At 44.6% G+C, this 21,945-nt stretch overlaps 1 long non-coding RNA gene across 1 annotated transcript; it reads right to left on the reverse strand.

The window, feature by feature from the left end:
* Window positions 1–3,171: 3,171 nt before the first annotated feature.
* Window positions 3,172–17,298, reverse strand: LOC125437629. The gene is made up of 3 exons (XR_007245249.1): window positions 17,287–17,298; window positions 9,031–9,036; window positions 3,172–3,316 (listed from the first exon to the last, which is right to left on the reverse strand). It is a non-coding gene; the product is annotated as an uncharacterized LOC125437629 (long non-coding RNA).
* Between the last annotated feature and the right edge of the window lie 4,647 nt (window positions 17,299–21,945).

Consider the following 21,945-nt stretch of genomic DNA (forward strand, 5'->3'; position numbering starts at 1 on the left):
TCACATCCTGTGCTAACTTAGGCCAGTAGAAGTTCAACAGAAGCCTCTGTCTAGTCTTTGTTGATACCCTAGATGCCCTGTACTATGGGATGTCATGTGCCAACTCCATAAGTTCTCCTCCCTATAGCACCTTCCTTGGCACTACCAGCTGCCTTGATGGCATCCTCAAGCTACCTGTCTGCCCTGTGGCAACCAAAGTCTGCCTATACAACCTTCCCTAAGCCTCCAGACAACTTGCTCAGACAAGGGCCTCAGAGAATTCCACCTCTCTTGGATCTATAGCCACTTCACTTGGCGAAGTTGTTCCAGACTAGGATCACACTGGAACCCTTTTCAGAAACCCTTCTGGTGCACCCAAATATCTCACTATCTGCTCCTCTGAGCCAAGAAGCCAGCCCTCAAGCTCTCTCTGCTCCTGCCCTCCTCGAAAACCCTCAGTTTCCTGCTGCACCTGGGGGGGAGCTGCCCCTCTACCTGTTACCTCTGTCTCGTTTCCTCACCACTCAGAGCAAGACAGATACTCTTCCTTTGCCAGAAAGATCCCATTGTGCCTTCCTTTACAGCTGTGTCGGGAGAGAACTGCCCCCTCTCACTGCTTTGTTACACCTCAACCTCAGTTTCCTTTGAGATGGGTTTGCCCTCCTCTTCCTAAGTTATCCTGGGCTCCCAGCTTCCCCTGTAGTACCTGGGGTCTCAACCTCCCCCCCCCTCAGCCCAGGTGGAGTCCTGGTCTCCCCAGAGACCTTTTTTTCCTCTGTTCCACCTCACAGGTCTTGGTTGGCAGCACACATTTACTGAGTACTGGCTGCTCCCAGATGTCCCGACCAATCAACACAGGGTAGAGGCTAACTCCTTCCGCATAACCCCCATTTCCGTCGAGGCCCACCAACCCCATTTCCATTCCACAGGCATCCACAGTGCTTACAGGAACAGTCAGGGGCTCCCACCCAATCCCTGGATTTGAAATGATGTGTTGGGCAGAATATCAGACTCTGGACACCAGATCGGGGCTGTCACACTAGGGTAACAGAGGAACCTGTGTCACATGTCTCAGAACCAGCTGGTCCTCACAGTCAAGACTGGCTCCACATAGTCACCCAGGCTTCTTGCAGGCTCCATTGTGTGGTAAAGAGGGGCACTCCTATGGTTTCACCACAGCCACCTGCCTTTTTACCTTTGGGCTGGTTGGTGCTTTGGGAGTGTTTGGAGGTCTTTGATTTGGTAACTGTGGAGCACGCCAGCCTTCAGAAATGGTCGGTGCCCTCACAGATAAAGCATTTCCTAACCTGAGGGGCCGTTTCCCAATGCGAACCTGGGGGGCTTTCTTAACCTCTTGCCGGAGAAAGCAGCCCTCTTCCCCGGGCAGTTTGCTGGAACTCTATTTCCCACCCCTCTGGAACCTCTTTTCCTTCCCTTCCCAACTGGGAAGTCTCCTCCCAGGAAGTCTCAACTCTCCTGTTCAGCACCAACTCATCCATCACTTCTGAGGCCTCCTTAGCATTTTAAGCCTCTTGTCTTTTCAGAACATTTCCCTCAGCTCCCTTGGGGAGTTTTCTGAATAGAGTTGGTCTTAGCACCAGTAACTGAAATTTCAATGATTCAAGAGTCCCCCCTGCTTTGGCTTCTTCCCTGTTCCATCTCCTCCCCATCCTCACCTTATTTTCCACCCACATAATTCAGAATCACGCTTTTGCATTGCTGGGGGGGGATAAAGACCCGAAATTGCTTTCTCGAAGTGGCTAGCCCTCAGTTTGAACCTTTACAGCACAGTAGCTTTGGGAAATCTTTAAAAGTTACTCCCCCCCATCCTACTTGGCATTGCTACATGATAGAGTGGCAGCCAGCTCCCAGCAAGAATGCTACAGGCAGTAGACATGTACTGGGCCTCTGCAATTCCCCTCTACACTGTGATAGCTGCCTTTTTTTTTTCAAAATTCTGTGGAAGATATATGGAGGGGTCCTCCCCTCCCTGTATTGTGCAAAGCCCTTTACAGGGGTAAGATTTATTTTCCTGCTGCTTTTTCTCCCCCAAGAGATGCGCTTCTCATCCTCGATGGGGTCATGCTTCCTCTGTTCCTTCTGCATCTTCCTGCCTTTCTCTCCAGCATCTTTTCCCTCCCCACTCGCTAGCCTCTCCCATGGCTTCTCTGTCTCTCCTGTCTTTGCACCTCTTTATGCTGCTTCCTCCTGGGATTCTCAGCCCCTGGAGTTCTATCTCTTTCTCTCTGCCTGCAGCTCAACTTTCCAGTTCTAACTCCTGGATCCGGGACTGCATCTCTTTGGAGGCTGGGGCTTGTTTGGTGGTGAGAGCTGAAGCTGCCCTTTCAAGCTGCTATCAACTTGCTTAGCAGGAGAGCCTTCCTATCCCATCTACAGGACTTGTTCTCACAGGATATATTCTGCTTCCTGGCATTCCCTCCTGAAGCTGTTGCTAGCGGTCATTTTATGAGTTCCCTCACATGCTCCTCCTAGCTCCATCCTAGCTAAACTGTTCTGACAGCCTACTGCCAGTTGACCCGGAAAAAAAAAAAAAACTTCCGTTGCTGTCTCTCTGCGTGTCGCGTTTGCCCAATTCCAAGTTCCCTCGTTTGTTTTTTTAAATCACCAGTTCTCTGTTTGTTCTCATCTCAATCACAAGCACCAGAATTGTGGGCCGAAGCTGGCTTGCTCTTTTGGCTTCTGGCAGGCCCTTATTTCTCATTATCTTCTGCACACCCCCAGGAGTTACCGGGACTTTTCCCTGGGAGGGCTGAACTTTCTCTCAGGTGGCTGCTGCCACCACCTGATCAGTTTAGAGGACTGCCTGCTGGGGAAGATCAGGATTTCCCAGCCTCCTTTCCAACTGCACGAGGCCCCTGCCTCCAGTTTTTCCCCTTGGTTCCCTCTCTCTCCTGCAGGTCTCCACAGGGTAGACTGGATGATCCTGGAGGAAAAGCTGCTTCAGCCTTCCTCTGCCTCCTGTTTTGCAGAATCAGCGGTCTCAAGACAGTAGAGGCATAAGTGGGTACATGAGAACTTCTCTCCACAGCTAAGGTTTTAAAAGTATTTATTAAAAAGAAAAATAGATTACCATATGTTTTAGCACACACCAGATTTTAGCAAGGGTTACAAAATTAAAAGGAGATAAAACGCAAATCCTCTTTTCCTATCACTAATACATACCCTGGCTAAAGATGGTAGAAAGCAGGGTAGGTCCTTAGAGCTTAAAATGTTGCCATTGGCAAAGAGCTCACATTACCTGGCTGAGCACATGGTCTGAAAATGGATGCTGCCTTCCCAGTTTAGGGCAAGAGTTCTGTTCCCCTCCAGAGAGACCCTGGAGCCAGAGAGACTGGCACTTCCTCTTCCCCTCACCTCTATCAGATCCCAGACTCCACCCTCCTTTGACCAGGCTGTGGCTGGGTCAAGATATCCCATTTCCCTTGTAGTCAGGTAGCATTTCCTGATGTTTCTCTGGGATTTCTAAGTCCTCCAAATCTCTGGTACCTGGTTGGGGAAGGAGAGGATGGAAGAAAAAGGAAACGAAAGGGGGGGGGGAGCCATTTCTCCACACCCTGCAACAGACTCCTCGTGAGGTAGGTGGGACTGAGAGAGTTCTGAAGAACTGTGACTAGCCCAGGGTCACCCAGCATGCTTCAGTGGAGGAGTAGGGAAACAAATCCAGTTCACCAGATTAGAGTCTGCTGCTCATGTGGAGAAGTGGGGAACTGTTGGAAGATTTATGTTAACAGCAGAGTTTAGCAGATGCCACTAAAGGCCCAGGTGTTAATGAGCCGCTTAATAAAAAGTTTACTAGCTAATAAGGTAGGATAACATGGCGAAAAATAATAGACACTATACTATACTGTTACATACTGCATGATGCTACATGACTGCTAGCCATAATTGTGCAACTCTTTACTTGATTTGGACATTGGTTGCACAACCCACCCCCTTTGTTCTGACAATATGGTGCTACATAGTGGTGCTAAATGGTGACATATGGTCCAACTGGGCACAGAACAAAGAAACCAAGTTAACTTTATAACCTCAGGTATACATGCTCATAACAAATGGCTACTACACTGACCAATGCCTAATCAATAGGTCAACTCTTTAGAATGTGACCTCAACATCTTGTTTACATACAAATAGATAGTTAGCACTTTCATGACTTGTCGAAGGCTTTCACAGCTGGATTAAACTGGTTGTTGTGGGTTTTCCCGGGCTGTGTGGCCGTGGTCTGGTAGATCTCGTTCCTGTTTTGCCTGCATCTGTGGCTGGCATCTTCAGAGGTGTATCACAGAGAGAAGTCTGTAACACACTGTATCTAGTCCGGTAGCTATACTGGCAGAGACAATGCATCTAACTGTCACGTTCTGCGGTCACCTCCCTGCATCCCTGGATTCCCCAGTGTGTAACAGACTTCTCTTTGTGATACACCTCTGAAGATGCCTGCTACAGATGCAGGTGAAAGATTAGGAACAAGATCTACCAGACCACGGCCACACAGCCCGGAAAACCCACAACAATCACTTTCATGACTGGTTGTGACAGACACTTGCAAATCCCAACTGGAATTATACCCAGTTCCCAGATTAGAGTCCACTGCTCTTAACCACTACACCATGCTAAACAAATCTCCTTTTTTAAAAATGCTTATTGCATTGCCTTTGTGCAAGGGTATGAAACTTTTTGCTATGGGACAAGTGCAGGTCGGAAAAGGGAGCACATCTCAGTTGCCAGGGCAACTGACACTCAGCCTCACCTCAGTCCAGTTACATTTCACTGACTTGACTGAGCATCCCAAAGCAGAGTTACTTCCAGGCTTCTTTGCTTCAGTGGACTTAGTGAGATGTAACTGTGCCTCAGACTGCTCTGTAGAGACATTCAATTAAAAGTAAAGTCATGAATATGCAACATCAATATTTGAATGCATATCCTATTGTACATTATCAGGTCAATTGCTTTCCAAAATGTAATGAAGAAGAAGAAGAAGAGTTTGGATTTATATCCCCCCTTTCTCTCCTGCAGGTGACTCAAAGGGGCTTACAATCTCCTTGCCCTTCCCCCCTCACAACAAACACCCTGTGAGGTAGGTGGGGCTGAGAGAGCTCTGAGAAGCTGTGACTAGCCCAAGGTCACCCAGCTGGCGTGTGTGGGAGTGTACAGGCTAATCTGAATTCCCCAGATAAGCCTCCACAGCTCAGGCGGCAGAGCTGGGAATCAACCCAGTTCCTCCAGATTAGATGCAAGTCAAAGTTTTGTTCAAAAGGGCTGCCAGGCAGGGGATGAAGGGGATACAATTGCCAGAAACTGCTGGAGACTTAGGAATGAAAACTGCAGGGTATAATACCATACAGTCCAGCCTCCAAACAGCCATTTTCTCTGAGAGAACTGATCTCTGCCGTCTGGAAATGCTCTGTTCCACCTGGAGACTGGCACCCCTATTCTGCAGTGCTGGCAGCCACTGGCAAGGCCAGAAGTGTTAGTTCAAATGTCTGGGCACTCAATTTGCATTCCCTCTTCTTCCTGGTAGCAGCCACCAATCACTGCAACAGTGACTGCAACAGCAGTGGAAAAAAATAAATTGAAAGATATGGAACCTTTTTTTATTATTTACCATCTTTATGCTCCAAACTTTCTCAGAAAATGTCAAACCTCTCAAAAAATTTAGCCCATTGCTAGTCTGAAATCCCAGTATGTGTCAGTGTTTGTGTTTGCACACATTCTCACTCTGTAAATGTGAAGGGGGGGGGGGGGGAAGAGATCTTGAAGCAACCACTGATGTTGCCTTTGACTACTTCTAAAAAGCAGCAGAATTGGATGGCATGCTTTGAAACGCACTCTGCAGTTACAGGGTTCTAAAAATCTAGGCATCTCAGAGTACTCTGTTGCTGTTGTACACTTTTGGATTTATAGATTGTTTTTTTAAGTGCCAACACATGAAAACCCGTTCCTTCTTCCACTGCAACTCAGTGTGGAAAGTCTCCAAGAGGAACCTACTTTGCCTGCTTTCACCAGGCTTATTTGTACAAACTAATTTAATTTAAATGTGGGTTTATTTCATTGGCTGGATTGCAAACGCTAGAGATGGACAGCGTTTGAATCTAAAGACTTGGATGAACTGAAGCGAAATGGATGGGTTGGGCCTTGGGGTTCTGGCCCCTTCTCAGATCTTGTCTCTCTGTCCCTGTCCATTCAAAAGAACGCTGTGTGCAGAGATAACCCTGTTCTCTGTTTGTACAATTTATTAGATAATCTGCTTCTAATCGAGAACTAATTAAAGGAAGTGAATGCTTGGTTGGAAACGGGGATTAAACATGGATAATTTTTATAAACGCTACATTTCTTGTCCCGAGCAGCTTTTTTTCATTCCCCCTGTGCCCTGCCTTCACTTCTCACAGACTGTTCCTGATAAGGTGCTCAGTCTCTTGTGAGGGGCTTGTTCCTACAAGCCACAATTTCTCATTTTTGTTTCGTTGGCTAATGTTCCGTTTGTCCATGAACATTAGCAAGAAGTGTTTTCTTTCTTCTTGAAAATTCATTTAGGCGGCTGTGACAGAAGGTGGGGAGGGGGCAGCTGCAGGAAAATAGGAACGTTGAGGCAAAGCTTATGAATTATTTCATCTTCTGTAGACAATCTAAATATGTTGTGCTTATGTGTGCAAGAGGGCTTTTCTTGGGATTTTTCTTTCATCCTTTTTTAACCTTGTATAAAAGACCCTTCTAGGCAGGAAAAATTAATAATCATACGATCACAGTTCTCATAGACTCATCATCCTTTGCCTCACTTATCATGTACTAGCAGGGCACCCGTGCTTCGCTACGCATACTTCATCACAGGCTGTCTATGAATTTCAGGGTGACATTCAACATACTTCTTTACAGCCTGTTTGTGAACTTTGGGGTGACATGCAGCATATTTCCTCACAGCCTGTCTGAGGACTGATGGGTTTGTTTTCACATATTTTGCAGCAGCTTCCTGTAGTTGTCTTTTTCTAATGCAATGAGTTATTGCTCTCTTTCACCTGGTGGGCTCCAAAAGATTTCATGTGGAAGCAGCCATTGTATTTTCGGGATGCAGAAAGGAAGTGTTCTACCATTGGATGCTGATGAGTGAGAAGGCTGTGAAGAGGTTCAGGGTAGGGTTGAAGGGCAGGGAGCTGGACAGTACCACCACTGCAGCTCATTCCTGGGGACTCATCCCACCACTTCAGAGCACGACACCACTTCAGAGCACGACTTCAGAGCACAGGGTGATTGGAGGCCGAGAGCAGTAAACTTGTCTGCACAGTAATCAATCTGATGTCCATATGCAAAACCCGACAAATGTTTAGTAGTCCAAGGTGATAGTGTGGTTTGTAATCTGTTTTGATTGTATTTGGCTGTAGCGGTGTTGTTAACGGGAGGGTGGGTACTTTTTGCTGCTTGAGGGAAGTAACTAAAGGCCTCCTTGCCATTCCTGGAATAAATGAAAGTACACACACTTTTTGTGTGGGAAAAAGTTGGCCATAGCCATTTTATTAACAAAAAATTGGTTCAAGGTAAACAAAGCGTAAAGCATGCAGTTACATGAGGGTCTGATCTGGTGTGCTGGGCAGCACAAGTGTCTCGTCCCCAGACACCTAAATTTTTCTCTCAGCACGCCTCCGCCGATGAAAATTATCACACGCCTGGAGCAGCTGTGAGATTCCAGATGGGCAGTTGCCACTTCCTGAAGACTCTTAGCTGCCAGGGGCGCAAGCCATAGAAGCCCACGTCTGGGCAGGTTACCCCTTGGCTTGCTCCACCCCAAATCTCATAAGGAGGTTCCAATAAAGCGGGTATTTTACCCGCTGACACCAAGCTAAAGATCAGTCCCTGATGCGCAAACCGCCAACCCTCTAACAAAACAGGCATGCATTAACATTGAGCTCTGGCAAATGGAGAGGTTGTAAGCCAGGCCCAGCCTTATAAAGGCTGCCTAGGCCCACCTCCTTACCAACATCAGGGTGCCCAGCATTACTGCTTGGCCCCCTAGGGCCCGGAAAAAAACCTCGCGAGCACTTGGAAGCTCACAAGGCCACCAGGGAAGGTGGCAGCCACCAAGGAGGCTGTCCCTTCCCCATCAGCAATGGTGGCCGTGGTAAGTCACAGCCGCTTCTTTCACAGCCTGTCTGTTAACTTCGGGTGACATTCAGCATGCTTTTTTGCAACCTGTTTGTTGAAGCTGTTGGTGTTTAACTGTCACCCTTAGAATGTTCGCGCAGCATGTCTGTGGACTGAGGGGCTGGCTTGCCCTTAGAATGTTCACGCAGATGGCCAGAGATGAGCAGTTAAAACAGTAAATGTGTAATAACTGAATATTTTGAAAAATCCTTTCTTAGTGAGCACCTAAATCACATAATGTACCGGTGTGCCAAATTTCAACTTTGTAGGTTAGGTGGTTTTTGAGTTCCTTTGATAAGTGAGTCAGTGAGTCAGTCAGTGGTATTTTGCATTTATAGACATAGATGTTGTCTGAGGAACAGTTAGGGGTTACAGTTCTGAGGACAGTGGCATAGCTAGGGAGTTCAGGGGGTGGAGCCCCGAGCACAACTTCCTGGGGATGGATTTTGAGGCTACCCCCCCCCTCCCACACACACACACAATGGTGCCCTGGTCCAAAATCCGCCATGGAGTTCAGGACAGAGGCACAGTTGAACTCTGGTGAGCCATCCCAGCTCACACACACACATCCCATCTCCACATGGTGATTGAATTTGCAAGGGTCCATTTGAGCCTGGCCTCAATGAGACTTGAATCCAGCTTTAAACTGCAGGCTTCCATGTGGAGATGGGGGCAGGGCAAGCCCCACTCACCAGCATGCAGCTGTGAGGGCGGCACAGTGCCCCAGGTGAGCCCTGTGCACCATGTTAAGTAGCTACGTCCCTGCCTGAGGGGGGGAGGGTACGTAGGTCATAGCAACATGGTTGGAGCCCAAAAGAGATGGTAAACTTTTGCCTTTAGTTCCTATGGAGCATTGCACCAACCTGCAATTGGCAGAAAAACAAAAAAGCTAAATATCACTGAGAACTCCTGAGTGATGGTTTACTTTTTGCCAAAGGAAGTGGAGAAGTTCCATTTTAGCACTGAGGGAAAGTGTCTCGAATAAGACAAAAGATCCATAAAAGGCCCTCATTTACATTTATGACTTCTGTAGTTGGAGACTTTAAGCCTGTCAGAGAACTCATTACTGCCAGAATTTCTGTGGTGTGTTTACAGCCTGATTTAGAAAAGTGAATAAATGCATGTTTGCATTTTGGTCCTTTGTTTTAGAATGAAGAGCTTTGTTCCATTTGCTCCCTGGTTCCTTAGCCATCTGCTCACAGCTTTGTGAATGCACCTTTCAAATGGACCAGGGAACACCCCTTTAAGCAAAAGTGGGAGACGGCCTACAATGGTTAAATAAGCAGAATCCTTCCTACGTAGACTTATTCAAGGGTAAACCACATGTGATGTACACTTGTATGTAAATTTACCCCTACCCTTTTTTTGTTTGCTTTAGTAGCTGTGACAGGCTGAAATAAACATAAGGTTACCAACAACAAAGTGGGGCCTAGAGTTTTCTCAGAGTTACAACTGATCTCCTTACTACTTAGATAGCTACCTTGAAGGAAAATGGCAGTTTTGGGTAGTGAACTCTATGACATGTCATCCCTACTGAGTTCCTTCCCTTCTCCAGGCACCACCTAAAATCACCAGGAATTTTCCAATCCAGAGCTGCCAGCCCTGATTCTGTCCCTAGGCAAAGAGCCTAGCTTTAGGTGTGAGAATAATAGTATGATTTGGGCTGGTGAATGCAAATCACCAGTGAGCTCTCCTATTGACGCCGCAATGAAATGAGTGGGAGTTGTCATTCATTTCAATGGAGCTAGCACCTGTGCTCTTGCAAAGCTCATGTTTCTTTTACTGGGGTTGTACAAGAGAGAATTCCAGCAGATCATGCATATGAAGTATAATCCATATGTCAAAACAGATTCCCTGAACAGTCTTTAGCAAATCATTTAATTCATTTCAAGGTTTTTTTTTAGCGGAGATACAGCAAGGATGGATTTGTTCCTTGCTCTTTCTGACTCCTCATTTTTAAAACAGGCTAATAAAATTTGCCCACGAGCCTCGCAGGAATCTTGTGTGGATGAATTAATTTCTATTTCTTTAGTGTTTGGAAATGTGAAGCCCCATATGCATTAAGCACCAAGCCCTAATACATTACTATTTTTAATAACATAAACAAACAGTGCTATATTTCACCAGGATGTATAACTGCTGTGCTCGTAATTAAATTTCTCCCTCCACTGTTTTGTTCCCCCTTCACATATCTTCCAACTTAGACATGAGTCTAAAAGACAATATCCCCTTGAATAATAGGAAAGGCAAGGAAGCCAGGACAGTGATTTATATATAAGGTGACATCTTCACAAAACCCAAACTTCAAAGAAGCTGCTTCTAGTTCCTTGACTTTTCTGTTCTGTAAAACCCCAAGGTCAGCATCAGTATTTTAAAACCACAGAATTCATATGATCCATCTCTACGCAGACCAGTAGTCTAATCGACTTCTGCATGTCAGGAAAAGTGTTCCGTGTCATCACCTCCATTCCACAGAGACCAAACCCTGAAAGGACATGCAGAGGTGAAAATAGTCAAGGAGGCAGTGGCCAGAACGGCATTATGAAAGACAGAACTAAGGTACTCAGAGGGATCAGTGGTTGTTAGGCTGAAAGAAGGGAATTCCAGTTTCAGTTTCAAAGATCTGGAAGACATCAGAACCAGGTTATCAGAGATACAGCGGAATCTGGGGCTGTGAAACACAAATCTAATGGCTGCCCGCTGTAAAATGATTTGCTGTTTTTGAAGTGAAGACACCTGCCTTGTATATTATCGTGACTTCAGGCTGCAAATCAAAGCACACTTCTAGGGCAAAAGTCCAACTGAACACAGTAAATAGGCTTAGGATCACAATGGTCCTTTCTGCACAACCAAAATAAAACATTTTGAGGCAGGAAATAAAGTGTTTCCTCCATGGAGTTCCACATTACCGCCCAAAAAATGTTTTATTTTTAGCCTGAAAACATTTTAAACGAATCCTCTTCTTTAGTGAGTCTTTTCTGGAACTGCTTTTCTGGAAGTTAATTTTTTGTGGAAGTGTTTTCACTTGCTGTATGGATCCCTTTAAATGTTTCCCATGCCACTCTGCAGTCTCCGGACTTCCTTGTTGACACTATTTTCTAAGCTTGTGCCAGCCATCTTGCTCTGTATTTACTGGGGGGGGGGGGGGGTTCATGTCTCTGTAGCTTCGAGGAAACAGTGAAAAGCAAGTACCAAACCAGTCACCCACTATACTGAATGCTTCATTGCTGAGGCCAACTACTGAAAACACTGTTGATGTTGAATTACTAAGAAGCCATTGAGGCAATTTAATGGTGCTTAACTGAAGAAAGATAGTAATTGAGAAAAAGATTACTGGTTTTTCAATGCCTGTATGGATTAAAAAAATGATTTTCCCCCTGCTTCTTCCACAATACTAGAATTTGGGGCAAGTCATTGAAGTTTACAGGCACTAGGTTAAGGATGCACAAAGCAATGTACTCAGTAAGTAAACTGTGGAATGCACTCCCAGTGAATGTGAGTATAGTTACGAACATCGATGGCTTTAAAGTGGATCTGACAGATTCATGCAGATGAGGTCCATCAATGGCTACGAAGCATGGTGACCAAAGAGAACCTCTATATCCAAAGACAGCAAATTTCTAATTACCACCTCTATACAATTTTCATTTGCCCCTGTGTGAAACAGGCCCCTGGTTGGTTGGCCCTTGTGTGAAATAAAATGTTAGACACGATGAACCACCGGTCTGATCCAACAGGACCCTTATCTAATGAGGGTTATATTGTATCTCCTATGTACAACATTGAAATTATATGGGTATATTAAATGTTTTAATAAACATACACATAAAATTAAATAGCTAAAGATGAGCACTGATAGTTGCTGGTGGTTACTAGATAGTCGATGTGCTCCACATACTTGGGCCGGGAATCAAGAACAGTGTTTTTTTCAGATACAGTCATTAATAGAGATTGAGTTTTTGCAGCTGGCTGCTAATGCATGCTTCCCCTTGCCCCCCAGGGAAAACTATGCTGCTGTAAATACTATCATTGTTAGTCTGGATGCCTTCCTCGCTCCCATGCTCTGCTTGCATATTTTTAAACACAAAGATTTTGGAAGAGCATCGTAATAGTGATAGGTGACATTCTGCCATTTCAATTCAGAATGAACTCCCCTAAATGTAGCAAGCTAATACGGACTCAATTTATGTCAAGACCAAATTAGTGTGTTTTGAAACACATTCAACAGTTATAGGTCTTAATGTGCTCCCAATGATCTTACCAGGGGTATAATGTAGGCTGACCAGACGTTCCGCTTTTGGCGGGACCGTCCCGCTTTTTAAAAACAATTTTGTCCTGGCCATTCCGCCGGAAGTTTTTTTTTCAAGTGTCCTCGTTTCTTTGAAAGGCTACACGCTGCCTTCTAAAGTACTGGGTTAAAGTGCGACAGCCTCCCGCGTGCACGGCCGCAGGAGCGCACGGCCTTCTGGGGTGCTCCCATTTCCTGCCCTGTGATAGGGTGGGAAACGGGAGCGCCCCAGAAGGCCGTGCATTCCTGCAGCTGCACGCACGTGCGCATCCGCCTACCCACCCATCCCAGTTCACAAAGGTGACCATCTGGTCACCTTAGTATAATGAGAGTGGTGGTCTTCCTGGATCAACTCACTTGCCCCACTTTCCCAAAAACATATCTTCCAGCAGCAGCCATTGAGGGAAGGAAGAGAGAGGCAAAAAAGGATGGATACTTTTTGGATCTTTATTAGGCCAAAAAATGATTTACAAAAGAAACATCCCAGTGCAAGAAGGATCCCTTGGATTTCTAGTTTGCCAAGGCTTTTGTGTCCTTACAAACTTTCTAGAAACTCTGGCAAACTACAATTCCAAGAGATAGCTGTGCTGGGAAGTTCCTGAAGGCTTAATGGGGATGGGGACATGGGGGGAGAGGGGCTGCAACAACACATGCAACACTATATCACTTCCAGTGAAACCCCAGAAGCAACATGAGTTGGCTCTAGGGATTGCCAGAGACTCTATGGTGAAATCATAACATTCTTGATGATTCCTAGAACTATCCTCCATCACATCTGCGTTTTCACCAGAAATGACCTAACAGTGCACACAACAATGCCAACTTTATTTATTTTATTGGGGGTGGGAGATTCCCCACCCTAACTGGGGGGCTGGTAAGCCTACTTAGACCCCATGGTAAATCTCAGAATGGGACTTCCTTGCCTTCCCTTTTCTGCTGCAGCCCAATTTGTTATTCCTCCTCCAATTGCTTCTGGAGGCAGGAAGAATTTATGAAAATTACCTTACTCCTTCCATTGCTGGACATTTTCCATTGGACCCAACCCAATGAATGGCTGACAAACAATAGTCCCTCTAATTGTTTCCCACCATGCTGCACGGAACCTTCCAGGTACTACACAGAACTGAGCTGCCTGGAAAAGTTCACCCAGCCAGGCGGCCCCTTATCTGCATGGCACCAATACAGTGGCTACACAGTTGTGCAGCTATGCAGCTTACAGGAATATTGTGGACAAGTGATTCCTCCCCCCTCCATATATACCCACCATTGCTGTCCCAAGAAGGAAAGTTTTAAAGAAGAGGAAGGAGAGAAGATGAAGACAATTGGAATGGAGCAACACCTATTTATGAGCAAAGGTTAAATTATGGTGATAAATCACGTATTAAGCCCCAGCAATGAACTGGAAGGGATATTTATTTGGGAACGCATGCACGCATCATTTATGAATATTTCTCTCCCATCTCTACACCACAATTGCCCAGTAGTATCTCACCGCAGTGTAGTTGAGGTTCACAGGGAAACTACCAAAGACTTTTTATTACAATAAGAAATGGGCTGAAAAAACTCAGACACATCACTTGTAATATCTGAGTGCTGTGACATAAGAAACATCCCTGAGGAAAGAACATACATATCAAGTGAATGAAGAGGAGGTTGGTTGGCTAATCAGTTTGAACATGACATTCCATGGCTGGAATCACATGATTGATCTTCTGAGTTCATCTTCAAGGTTGACAGCGTATCCCTGCTGTAGCAGCTGAAGAAAGAATATCAAATATATATTAGCATTAACCTAAAAGAGGGGCACTTTTTCAAAATTATCCAAAATACATATTAAGCAAGCTCTGAACAAGTTTTCTATTGGGGCACCATGCATAGAGGGCTATAACGGATAAGAAGTGGCCAATCTTCGGGGTCCTATAATCTTCAAACCAACAATATTGTTTGTTCACAGCACTGAGAATGCCCTATTGATGGATTCTCTGCTCTGAAAAAGTCTCCTGAAGTAGCCAGTTCTGTGACTGAATAAATATATATGTTTCCCCTACTTTGCATAATTTATGCACTTTCTGCCAGCCATGGAAAGATGGAAGGAGCTACGCTGGACTGTGAAGTCCAAATTCCCCCAGCTACTGGAAGTTACAACTAATGAGTTGCACAGGAGAAGTGCTAGTCTCCCCTCATGCTTCTGGATGACACTACTCTCAGCCAATTTTATCTCTACATCTATAAGGTCTAGAGACTTGCTGTTTAAATATGTAAGTAATTTTTAGGATGACTGAATGCCACTGTGGTTCATTTAGTCTTTTAACTAAATGGTACTGCTTTATACCATTTGGAATGGGTCCAAGCCCAGATCCAGACATCTCCAGTAGTGGAGAAACAGACACTAGTGGTAATTTTTCTGTAAACATTTTTAAAGACAGAAACTTGAAGTGTTCTGATTTCCACCAGATCTGCAGGAGTAAATGTAATAGTAAGTGGAATATATCCAGCGTTAGTGAGATGTCCTACCTGTTACCATTCTTCTTTACAAGTAATAATACCAGAAGTGTTATAATCCCTGTGGTCTGGATTGTCCCTTCTAACCTCTGTTCCACAGAAAGATGATAGTAGGGTTGTATATTCATCCACCACATGCAAGACTTTCTTTGTTGCAGAATGTTCTGCCTGGGTTCTAGTGCCTACCTAACCCTACTCACCGCCACCCCTCTCCCTGTTGAAGTAAAAATACATTTTGGCAATCAGTTTAATTATACGACATTATACAACATTGGCACCCAACTCAGTTACACACCTTTACTCCCAGCTGGCCTTCCTCACTTGCCACGCTGATGGTGCCCACCCACCCACAGGGAACTTGATCTTTCTGCCACTGCTGGTTGGTCAAGATCATCAGGCTGCAAGCCTCACTCACCAGGATAATGTTTGCCGGCCATGAGCAGCTGCCAGATGGGCCCACGAACCAGCAGCACTGGAGAAGGGGGCCTGCCTGTCTCCTCGCCTTCGTGACTTTGTTGGTGATTGCAGAATAGCCCAGGGATAGCCCTTTGTGATTGGGTTAAAACAACAGTGAGGAGAGTTCTCTCCAGAAGTTGACATGCCTGCTCCCACTACGTCAGCCATTTTGCCAAGAAAAAGTGTGATGCAGTTTGCAAAAGGCAAGCATTGGCGATAGTCATTCAACGAACGAAAGCTACTCTTGTAACATCAACATCAACAACTTTTATTGGCATAACAGTGCATTTCCATAAACAAGAGGTTCATTCAAGCCAGACAAAGGAGGAGAAAGAAAAGAGAAAAAAATAATAAAAATAAAAAGGAAGAAGGAGATGTTAGTCAAGTTTACCCTTAGGACTCTGAATTATAAATAAATCAAGTAATTTGGCTACTGAATCAGTTACATCACTGCTGGTATTGTCTAATAAGAAGACGATCTTCTGCGAATTGGAAGCATGCTCTTTTTTTTTAGCTAACAATGGTGATAGCAGTTTTGTTCTAAATGCAGTATGAAGGGGGCAGTAGAGTAAGATATGTACTATGGAATCTACACATTCCCCATTGCATGCACAAAGTCTTTGATGGTAAGGCATTTTGGCAAATCTCCCTATTAGTGCAGCTGATGGAAGAGCATCGCAGCGAGCCAGCATCATTGTTCTACATAACATGTGTGAAATTATTCCCATACAGGGGATACCCAGGGCTAGAGGTGAGCAAGACCTAGTGGCCTTTTTGATTAAGAATTGATTCAGCAGCCTCCTTTTCAGAGGTTCAAATATCTCTGTAGATGAAAGCATGGCCAAGCATGAAAGCATGAAAGCATGGCCAAGGAATCCAAAGAGTAGCCTAGCGTGAGGATTTTGGGTTCAATATGGCCCCACCATTCAGAGTGATAATGAAGCTGTAAGGATTTGTGAATCAAAGAAGTGGCTTCAGAGTTAAAGCAGAGGCGTAACCAAAATTTGAATGTGGAGAGCCAAGCTCTTGTCTCCAAGAGGTGCTGTCCAAGCTACTCTTGTATCAAAGCACCATGTTCAATAATTCACAAACTAATGGTTTTGACAATGCATGTAAAAATGAATTATAATTCTCATATTTGTTCGGGAGTGTATTCTAATGTAGAAACATTCAGTTTTCTCAACCACCGCACCTCAACTGACCATACGATCATCTTTCTGTGGAACAGAGTATAGTGTTGCTCTCAAATGATTTAATACCCTTAGTTGTAGCTATTGCTAATAATTACCCCCATGCTTGGTCATGTATATGACATGTGAAGAGTCCCAGTGGTGCCACTGATAATCTAATATCTGTCATCACATTGTTGTATAGGTGATCTGTTATCCTGCTGATTGATACACCCCTGTTTCTAATTGGATCTCTTGATCTCAAATACTTCTCATCCAGGACAGAGGCACTAATCCAGAAAATGGGGTGTATGGGGTTACTAGACTGTGAGGTGCTGCTTAAGGGTACAGAGTCCTTTTAGAGGCTAAAAACCCCCTGTGTTTTCCTCCACAGGACTAGTAGTGATGTGATGCAGGTTTCACTGCTCATAGTATGTACAAAAGCATTTCAGTCACATGTGTTCTCAGGTTTCACAGAGTTCTTCGAAGCAAAAACCTACAGGCTCTGTTTAACCAGGAGCAAAATAGATGAATGAGAAACCATGGTTCTAACATGCTGCTTTCAACTCTCGTAAACCTGGTAACTGTCCAGCTTGGCAGTCCCACCAGAACTATCAGGGACTCTAACTGCTCCTGAAGCTATGTTTTATCAGAACTACACTGCAGTTGAATTTTTGTTAGGGTCAGGTGCGGAAGACACAAAGGTTTTTCAATGTGTCAACATCTAACTTCGATGGCAACAAGAGGGCCTCAAAGAAACCTTTTAAATGACTGTAGTAATTAATAGACCAACCAATGATGGTACCTTTTAAAAGATTTTATGCAGGGCTGATTCCAGGGTTTTTTGCTGGGGGGGGGGAGCAGACTGTTTCCAGGGAGCCCCTTTCCTCCTCTGCTCACCCCCTGTGAGCTTCTGATCCCTCCCAAAGCTTCGGTACGGCAGCACTTCCGAAGCACTTATGCTAATGCTGTGCTAATTCCTGAGCACACCCATTTTTTCTTCTGTTCTCCTGTACAGGTAGGTTGTCTGACAGTGCTTTGGGAGCCTTGAATCAGTTTCAATCTCCACCTTTGTGCTCATGTTTCCATTTTTCCATTAAAAATGGTTCTGAAAACAGTACAGTGATATTTTGCTTGCCTGTGTGCCCCAAGAAGTGGGGGGATATGTCCTGTTGACACTAATTTTTGCCCTCTTGGTCAGCCTTAATAGTTTATTCTCAAGAAGCAATAAAAGCACTCAGGAAGCTGTGTTACTGGTGTCAAGGGATGGTGCTAGAGATTTCCACTAAAAGCTCTCCATTTGCTGTAAGATTCAGCATCTGTCTTGTTTTTTAAAGGCCAGAGAAGCTGCAGTTGTAAAACAGAAGTGTGTTTGAAACAGGTTACATGCTTTCTGGCACAGCCATTCCTCCTCCTAGTTTCACAGCACCTTCTGAATTTCTTACTGTTTGCATAGCTACTCTGAATGGACATTTGCGCATGCAACATCCAAATGTTTGGTGAAATATGTAATGTCAGCTGTGTAAAAACAGAAAAAGTAACTCCTGCAGGGGGCAACATATTGAAAGTTAGTCAGAAAGGGATGCCATTACTCCTGATTACTGCTGTAGTGTTTTGGGCACTTCAAAAAAGAGATCACAAATCATAGTTCCAAACTGCATAAATGTGCTGAGACCATGCTATAATCTGCAAGTGAGAGCTAGTGTTATGCAGAGGTTAAGAGCAGAGGTGGGATCCAGCAGGTTCTCACAGGTTCCCAAGAGTAGGTTACTAATTATTTGTGTGTGCCGAGAGGGGGTTACTAATTGGTGATTTTGCCACGTGATTTGTGCCTTAGTTACGCCCCTCCTCTCAGCAGTAGCATGCAGAACTTGAAGCAGTGTAGCAGGAGGTGCACCGGAATGTGTGGAAGCCTGCGCCTGCGTGCATTCGTTTCCCGCCCAAGGACCAGCGCAGCGGCTGCATCCTTGCCACAGCCCTGCCCAGGAATGCCCCAACCCAGGAATGCCCAGCCATGCCCCCATCATGCCCCGCCCAGCCCCATTGGCGCTACGCCACAGTTTGAACCCCACCACCATGGGAACCTGTTACAAAAATGTTTGGATCCCACCACTGGTTAAGAGTGCCCGACTAGTATCTGGAAGATCCAGTTTCAAATTCCCACTTGTGCCATGGAAATTTGCTGGGTGCCTTTGGGCCAGTGAAATTTTCTCAGGCTAACTTACTCACAGGAGGTTGCTGTGGGGATAGAAGGGAGGAATGGAGAATGACGTTAGCTGCTTTGCGTCACCATTGGGAAGAAAGGCAGAGTATAGTGGTTAAGAGCAAGTGGACTCTAATCTGGAGAACCAGGTTTGATTCCCTGTTCCTCCACACAAGCAGCAGACTCTAACCTGATGAACCAGGTTTGTTTCCCCACTCCTCCACAAGAATCCTACTGGGTGACTTTGGACTAGTCCCAGTTCTCTTCATACTCTCTCAGCCCCACCAGCCTCACAAGGTAGCTGTGATGGGGTGGGAGCGGAGGTGGTTGCAAGCCACTTGAGACTCCTCAAAGATAGAGGAAAGCGGGGTACAAAAACCAGCTCTTTTTCTTTTTCTAAATATACATAAATAAATAAGTACCAGAAGGTTTATGCGACTCGGAGTGCAGTGCATGAAACCAGACAACCAAGGTTAGATTCTAAACCTGACCATGGACTGGCATCTTTGTAGAACTTTCCCTATGTCTTCTCTCTCCAGCACTCTATTCTGATTCCAGGAAAGCTCATCTCTGAGGCCATGCAAACTGTGGAATGAATTTAGGTCACATATTGATTGGCTGTATGGAAAAACACTATCAGTCTCCGTCCTCGAGCTTTAAAATGGAAACCACGACAAACCCACCTCACGAAGCTGATGGAAACAATCATTGGTGACTAGCCATAAATAAATACAAGCTGAATAAGTACCATTTTTTTTATTGTAGGAGATGTGTTGTGCTGTCTCTTTGCCGGTTACAAAGGAGACGGGGCTAAGTAAGCAAAGAAGATGAGTAGCATTTTTTTTAATTCATTCCAGCTGAAATCAAAGATGCTTTTGACTCCCTGGGGAAAGCTGACTCATTCAGAAAAAAAGGATACAGATAAATGTCCACTAATCGAAACAGAAATCACAAACATTATTTGCGTTTCTAAGTGTGAACTACACAGGATAAAAACCAGTCTGTGAGAGGAAAAGCCATTTAACTGAAATTATCACACATTTCTCCAGACTCCCAATGCTTATTATTTTTATTATGGAAAAATATTTTTCTGTTTGTTTTTCTAAATTTCACATAGTTGTCTATAGTATTTTTGTCTGCATAAAGATGATTTGATTTCATTGACTGAACTCCTATTCATAAACACTCCATATGGTGTTTTGCACTATACTTTTGTGTCATTACTGCCTTTTTAAGCGCACTGCCATCTCAAAATGGCTTGATAGATGTGATACTCTACAGTGTGTTCTTTATTAATGTGTAAAAGGAGTGGGGTTTCATTTAAAAACTATGTGATCATTCCATCCACACATACACCCATATGTTAGAGTATGTTACAAGTAGCAGTATGGGAGACAGTGGGCTGGATTGTGCTATAAACTTTCGCTAATAGAAGGGAACAATTTTTCTCCACCACAGACCTCCAGTTTGCCCTTCATGCTAACCCTTAGGATCCCCTCTCCAAAGCTGCATTTTGGGGATCACTCAGTTCTGCAATTTGAATGCAAGAAAGCACTGCTTCATGGATAGAAGTCCCTTTCAAGCCTACTGGATCCAACCCAATGGCTTGGTTCACAAATAATGCCATACTACAGTATGGGGCTATTTAAATCTGAAAGAAACTCCAGTCTGAAGCTCATGCAGTCCTTTCCCCTCTCCCCACCTCCTGACTGGCCATGAACTAACTATGACAGTAATTTTGCAAATAAACCAACAACGGAGGTGTAGCAAGGAGGGAAAGGGCCAGTGCACTGGTGAGTCCACTGCCCCGTCCCACCCCAGAATGTCCCCACCATGCCCCTGAGATGCCCAGTGCATTGCACACACCCGCCGTCCCCTTGGAGCTACGCCTCTGACCAACAAACGATGGTTTGTGAATTCTGTGAAAACCACGCCTTTCAACTGAGAACAAACCATGATAGTCAGTTCTGATCTGCAGGGCAAGTACTAATTATAGTTTGCTGGTTTGACTGTAATGGCAAACTATGGTTTGCTGAAAACCAAGAAGTAAGTAGCTTGTGACAACAGAATGGAAGAGGATAGTTGAGAAGGCAAGGGAGCCCCAAGGCACCGTCCAATTTTGTTTGCTCAGTGTCCTGACTTAGTGTTACATTTGAATGACAACAAAACAAAATCTGAATAGGTAGATGACTATATAGACAAACAGGCCAGAAGACATGTAAGCAAAAGCAGCTCTTGAAACAACAATTGCTCAGGCTGAGTAGGCAGTCGCAAGCTGCGTGGAGCCTGGTAGCTCTCTGTGTTGCCTACTGAGCACCAGATTTGGGCTCCAGCACTGGCTGAGCTAAAGTGAAAGTGGAGAAGCAGTTTCTCTTTTAGACAAGGATGAGCAGAAGGTGAAATATTTGACCAGCTATCCTGCTTAAATACCTCTGATGCTCTATAATGTGGTATATGCTTTACCTGATAAATACAGAAAAAGTAGTAAAAGTGGGATCGTTTCATGTTTTAATAATGCTTGATGAATTTATTCTTCTGTTTTGGACTATATTTCATGGCTCCTACATTCCAACACCTTGGGAAGTAAAACATAATTCAAATAGTTCATGATAATTTTCTTTCTTTCTTTCTTTCTTTCTTTCTTTCTTTCTTTCTTTCTTTCTTTCTTTCTTTCTTTCTTTCTTTCTTTCTTTCTTTGTCTGTCTGTCTGTCTGTCTGTCTCTCTCTGTCTCTCTCTCTCTCTCTCTCTCTCTCTCACACACACACACACACACACATAATACTCTTCCTTGGTATCTACTCTCTGGGGCCCTTCCTGATTCTTCCAATACTTACATAAAATTGCAATTTATTCTCTTATTTCTGCTGCTTGACTAATTTCCTACATACTTCAGAAAGAATCTGTCAAAAAAGAGTTCATCCTTTACCAAACGCCACTGACACACACGTAGTCTCTCCATGTCAATCACAGCAGCCTCTTTCTTTGCTAAGGTTGTGGCAGGTGTGCTGTTCAATCGAGAGGCAAGTACAATTGAGTGTGGTGTGGCATGGAAAGCAGAGCCAAGTGAATAGAGAAATCAGTGAGTTAAGCAAGGAGACATCTTAACTAGCTGGATTGAATTCATCACTCTCGCAGAAGTCAATAGAGCTAAGCAGTGGATGTTACTGGTCTTTTGGTTTATCCTGTAGACTTCTGT

Source organism: Sphaerodactylus townsendi, linkage group LG08 (genome assembly GCF_021028975.2).
Source record: "Sphaerodactylus townsendi isolate TG3544 linkage group LG08, MPM_Stown_v2.3, whole genome shotgun sequence".
In the NCBI taxonomy this organism is placed as follows: domain Eukaryota; kingdom Metazoa; phylum Chordata; class Lepidosauria; order Squamata; family Sphaerodactylidae; genus Sphaerodactylus; species Sphaerodactylus townsendi.